General features: G+C 41.0%; 1 pseudogene; it reads left to right on the top strand.

The window, feature by feature from the left end:
• Positions 1–1,997: 1,997 nt before the first annotated feature.
• Positions 1,998–4,802, top strand: LOC102833969 (annotated as a pseudogene).
• Positions 4,803–6,224: the final 1,422 nt, after the last annotated feature.

The raw sequence follows: 6,224 nt of genomic DNA, 5'->3' as shown, positions 1-6,224 counted from the left end.
TGCAGGAGGGACCAGTCCCTGGAAAAGGGTCAGTGAAAAAGAGGAAGCTCTTCAATGAGATGGTTTGACAGAGTACGTGTAACAATGGGCTCAAACATAGCAACAATTGTGAGGATGGCACAGTGCCAGGTAATGTTTCATGCTGTTGTACATAGGGTCATTATGAATTGGAACTGACTGGATAGAACCAAACAAAATTAGTCCTACAGGTGTTGCTGTTGTTAAGTGCCATCGAGTCCGTTCCGACTCATAGCAACCATGTATAGGCTTTCCAAGGAGTAGCTGGTGGGTTTTAGTCACCAATCTGATGGTTGGCAGGCCAGTGTTTACCCTACAGTACCACACCAGGAGTCCAGCCCCACCCAAACAAAATCTCATTACTTTATTGTTGTTGTTAAGTGCCATCGAGTTGATTCCGATCCATAGTGACCCTGTATAGAGTTTCCAAGGAGCAGCTGGTGAATTTGACCTTGCAGTTCAAACGACTTTGCAGTCTGACTCATTAGCCCACAGCACCACACCAGGACTCCCCCATTACTTTGTTGTTGTTGTTGTTGTTATGTGCCGTGGGGTCGGATCCGACCCATAGTAACCCTGTACAGGGTTTCCGAGGCTGGAAATCTTTACGGGAGCAGAAAGCCTCATCTTTCTCCCGCGGAACAGCTGGTAGTTTAGAACCGCTGACCTTGAGGCTCGCTGCCCGATTCATAGCCACTACGCTACCAGACTCTAAAATTGAAGGCTTCCCTACTGATTGACTGTTCTCATTCTCTAAGATTTTCCTAACTTCAAAGATTTAGTTTACAGCATTATAGTTAGAAGAACTACACATTTTAATTATAGGTATTCCATATGCAGATTTTTTTTTCTTAACTTAATCAGAGATCCTTCCTAATTCAGGGTCTCTGGAGCTTCTGAAAATATGTCCCATTACATTGATGATGCGTAAAAATCTTGTAGGGGAACAAGAAAGGCTGTGTCCTCCTCAGACTTTGTTTGCTGGGAATTGTGAAATCAGGCTCATCTCTGCTCACCTTCTGAGGAATCCTTCAAAAGAAATCCCCAGCTTATCAACACATGGCATCTGATGCAGGCCTGCTACTAGTTTATAGCCTTAGTCTACAACCATGGTCTTATCCACCAGGCTTACCAAGGTTTTATCATCATGGTTCAGCCTATTTCAACCTCTAGTTTCTTACCTGGGAGAGATGAAAAAGAGGGTCGTTTTCCCTCCATTCTTATTCTCATCTGTCCACTGGATCTGGTTGTAAATGGGTTAAGCACTGCAAATCCCATTTCTTTGTCTCTCAGATTCTCAGTGTTGTCTCCTAGTACTCAACTATGGGTCTTCCTAGCTAACAGAGATACATGTCCATTGTTGTTGTTATGTGCTGTTGAGTCGGTACTGACACATAGTGACCTTATGCATAACAGAATAAAACACTGCCCGGTCCTTCGCCAGCCTCACATTCATTGCTATACTTAAGCCCATTGCTGCTGCCAGTATGCCAATCCATCTCATTGGGGATCTTCCTCTTTTTCACTGACACTCCACTTTAACAAACATGATGCCATTTTCCAGGGACTGGTTCCTCCTGATAATAAGTCCAAAGTATGAGAGACAAAGTTTGGCCATCTCAGCTTCCAAGGAGCATTCTGGCTATATTTTTTCAACAGACTTGTTTGTGTTTTTGGCAGTCCATAGTACTTTTAATATTCTTCTCCAGCACTGTAACTCAAATCTATCAATTCTTCTACGGTCTTCTTAATTCATTGTCCAACTTTTACATGTATCTAATGGTTACGTAGTGGTTACGAATCGGGCTGCAAACCTTAAGGTCAGCGGTTCGAAACTACCAGCCACTCCGTGGGAGAAAGATGAGGCTTTCTACTCCCGTAAAGATTTACACCCTCGGAAACCCTGTACAGGGTCGCTATGGGTCGGAACCGACTCGACGGCACTCAACAACAACAACAACAATGGTATTCAAAATATCATGACCCGGGTCAGGTATTAGTCCTCAAATTGACATCTTTGCTCTTCAATACTTTAAAGAGGTCTTGTGCAGCAGATTTGCCTAATTGCAACATGCCATTTGATTTCTTGACTGTTGCTTTCATTAGTTATGATGGTTGATCGAGTAAAATGAAGTCTTTGACAACTTTAATCTTTTTTCTATTTATCTTGATGTTATTTATTGCTCCAGAGGTGAGGATTTTTGTTTCCTTTATATTGAGGTGCACCCCATATTAAAGGCTATGAGCTTTGATCTACATCAGTGAATATTTCAAGTCTTCTTCTCTTTCAGCAAGAAAAGTTGTATCATCTGCATATCACAGATTGTTAATGAGTCTTCCTCCAACCTTCATTCCACGCTCTTCTTCATATAATCCAGCTTCTCAGATTATTTTTTCAGCATACAGATTGAATAAGTATATTGAAAGAATAAAACCCTGGCGCACACCTTTCCTAATTTTAAAACATTCAGTGTTTCCCTTGTTCTGTTTAAACAACTGTCTCTTGGTTTATAAACGGGTTCCTCATGAGCACAGTTAAGTGTTCTGGAATACTCATTCTCCTCCAGGTTGTCCATACCTTGACATGATCCACACAATCATCAAGTCAATAAGTACAGGTAAACATTTTTCTGATATTTTCTGCTTTCAGCCAAGATCCATCTGACATCAGCAATTATATCCCTTGTTCTACATCCTCATCAGTATGCAGTTTGAACCCTGGCAATTCCTTGTCAAGGTACTGTTGCCTTCGTTTTTGAGTTATCTTTAGCAAAAATTTACTTTCATACAATATAAACTATATTCTCTGATGATTTCCATTGGTCACCTCTCTTTGGAATGGGCAAAAATATGGATCTCTTCTAAACAGTTGACCAGGTACCTGTCTTCCAAATTTCTTGATATAGACGAGTGAGTGCCTCTAGTGCCGCATCAGTTTGTTGAAATATTTCAATTTGTATTCCATAAATTCCCAGAGCTTATTCTTTGCCAATGCCTTCAGTGCATCTTGGACTACTTCCTTGAGTATCATTCACTCTTGATAATATGCTACCTCTTAAAATGGTGAACATTGATCATTTCTTTTTTGATACCGTAACTTCATCTTCTTTTGATGCTTGCTGCATCATTCATTATTTTGTCCATAGAATCTTTCAATATTACAAGTCTACACTTGAATTTTTTCTTCAGTTATTTCAACTTGAGAAATGCTGAGCATGTTCTTCTCTTTTGGTTTTCTAACTCGAAGTCTTTGCACATTTCATTATATTTTGTCTTTGTCTTCTTGAACTGCCCTTTGAAATTTTCTATTCAGTTCTTTTACCTCCTCATTTCTTTCATTTTCTTTAGTATCTCTACACTGAAAAGCAAGTTTCAGAGCCACTTCTAGCGTTCATTTTGGTCCTTTTCTTCTTTCCTGTCTTCTTAATGATTTTTTGCTTTCTTTCTGAATGATGTTCTTGATATCATCCCACAACTCTTCTGGTCTTCGGTCAATAGAACCTAATATACCCAAACTGTTATTAAGATGATCTCTAAATTCAGGTGGAATATGTTTAGAGTCATATTTTGGCTCTCTTGGACTTGTTTTAATTTTCTTCAGCTTCAGCCTGAACTTGCATATGAGCAATTGATGGTCTATTTGACAGTCTGCACCTGGCCTTGTTTGGGCTGATGATGTGGATGGAATTTTTCCACTATCTCTTTCCACAGGTGTAGCCAATTTCTGTGTATTCTCTCTGGTTATGTCCATGTGTATAATTGTCTTTTATGCTGTTTAAAAAAGGTATTTGCTAGGAGTCAAGGGTGACCGCCTACCAAGTGCAGGGAAAAGGCCTAGTCTAGTCTCCTCGAGGGGAAAGGCGTAGGGGAGCAGAGATCAGATGACAGGGAAACAAGAAGTTGGAACCTCAGAGAAGGAAGAACCCCTCAAAAGCCAGGTGGCAACCACCAGGCCCAGCCCTGGCACCACCTCCAGGTCCACCCCTTCCCCTTCTTCCCACCACAGCTCATCCTCCCTGGCTGAGAGCGGCGGCATTTGACTCCTTGGGTATCCCAGAAGGCAGTGCAGGCTAGAGACACCAACAAAGGAGCGGAGGATTAGTCAGAGCTACTTTCCGAGGAGTCGGTGTTGCCAAGATTGCCAAAATGCTTTGTAGTTTTTAACAGAAGTGAAGACAAGTCCAGAGTCGATTTGATCCTATCCAAAGAGAAACTGCAGCAAGGGGGACTCAGTGCCAATGCATCAACCAAAAAGACAATCAGAATTAGTGGAAAGAAGTCTTCCTTGAAGTTCAAAGTTGTGTGTATTACTCCAAACAAGTATGTTGTCGCTGATGCTACAGGTGCAGTAAAGCCTCAGTGTTGTGTGGATATTGTGGTTCGTCATCTAGATGTCCGCTTCTGTCACTAAGGTGTAATAGACAAATTCCGGCTCCAAGTTTCCGAGCAAAGTCAGAGGAAGGCTTTAGGAAGGAAGGAGGTGGAGGCTACTCTTCTTTCATCTGCAAAAGAACAACAAAAGGAAGAAGCGGAAAAAAGGATAAAGGAACATTTAACAGAAACTGTATTCTCTGAGCAGTCATCTCAACCAGAAAACAGAACGGTTTCTCCAGGCCCTAGTTTATTGACTGTCTTCCTTGGAGTGGTGTGTGTCGCAGCCCTGCTGCTCCCGACCCTGGGGGATGTGGAATCGCTGGTGCCTCTCTACCTCAACTTAAGTGAATCAGAAACTAGTGGCTGCTTACATTTTAGGTCTTATCACAATGGCTATACTTAGAACATGAGCAAAGAGCTCAGCTGATTGCTGGAGTAATCTTTATCTTTCAAAAATCATGAATGTGGACTGCCTTTTATCTCTATTTCATTCCATTAACATGCTACAAACTATTGAATGATTTAAAAGAATGGCAAATGTGTAATAATATATATTTTAAACTACTCTTATTATTTGATTGGAAGAATTCCAACACATTATGTTAAAATCAGTAAGGATGTTTCTGAGTGACTCATGGAACTATTTGAAGAAATTCTTTTAATAGCTCGACCTAGTGTGCAAAAAACTTTAATTCAAATATTTCTCACTCTATCATCTTTTTCTAATTCACTTTGATTGTTAAGATCATGTACCTTTCAATGTTAAAGGCTGAAAAGAACAAACTGACCCACCTAAAAATAAGAATCATGTTTATTTCCTAGTTACAAGCATTCATGTTACTATGTAAACTATGCCTTGTCCTCTATCATTAAAGGAACCCTGGTGATGCATTGATTAGAAGTGCCCAGCTGCTAACCAAAAGGTTAGTGGTTCAAACCCACCAGCCACTCTGAGGGAGAAAGATGTGGCAGTCAGCTTCCATAAAGATTGTTGTGTTCCATTGAGTTGGTTCTGACCCTTAGCAACCCTCTGTAGAACCGATTGAAACAAGAGTTCTGACTCATAGTGACTCTATGTACAACCTAACAGTCCTACGCCATCGACACAATTGTTGTTATGATTGAGCCCGTTGTTGCAGCCACTGCCTCAGTCCATCTCACTGAGTGTTTTTCTCTTTTCCACTGACCCACTCCTATACCAAACATGACGCCCATCTCCAGGGACTGTCCCTACTGACAACATGTCCAAAGTTCTAAGGAATATTGTGGCTGTACTTCTTCCAAGACCTAGTTGCTCACTCTGACAGTGGTATCTTCAATATTCTTTGCCAGCACCATAATTCAAAGGCATTGATTCTTCTCCAGTCTTTCTTACTCAATTTCCAGCTTTTGTATGCATTGAAGGCAATTGAAAATACCATGGCTTGGGTCAGGTGCACTTTAGTCCTCAAAGTGACACCTTTGCTTCTTGACACCCTCCGGATTTAGCACTGTAAAGGTAGCAGTCTTGGAAACCCTGTGGGGCAGTTCTACTCTGTCTTATGGGGTTGTTAGAGTCAGAATCAAAAACTCTGCCATTGTAAACCATTGCCATGGTGTCTCTAGAACAACAGTTTTGCAGTTAATGTGTGGAGGGTCAAAACAAAGCATAATAAGTATTGAGGGATCGTATTTATCTGAGGGTTTCATGGAGAACTATACATAATTAATTGATCTGGTGAACTACAAAACACATTGTGGCCCTGACACCAAGTATGTAGGTGTTAATAAGAACCCAACGGAAACAAGACAACCTCTCTGTTTGATCTAAGCATTCTAAAGGAATCTAGGCA

This window comes from Chrysochloris asiatica, unplaced genomic scaffold (assembly GCF_000296735.1).
Source record: "Chrysochloris asiatica unplaced genomic scaffold, ChrAsi1.0 scaffold00215, whole genome shotgun sequence".
Lineage (NCBI taxonomy): Eukaryota > Metazoa > Chordata > Mammalia > Afrosoricida > Chrysochloridae > Chrysochloris > Chrysochloris asiatica.
The sequence above is the reverse complement of the archived record's forward strand: the minus strand, read 5'-3'. Positions and strand labels throughout refer to the sequence as shown.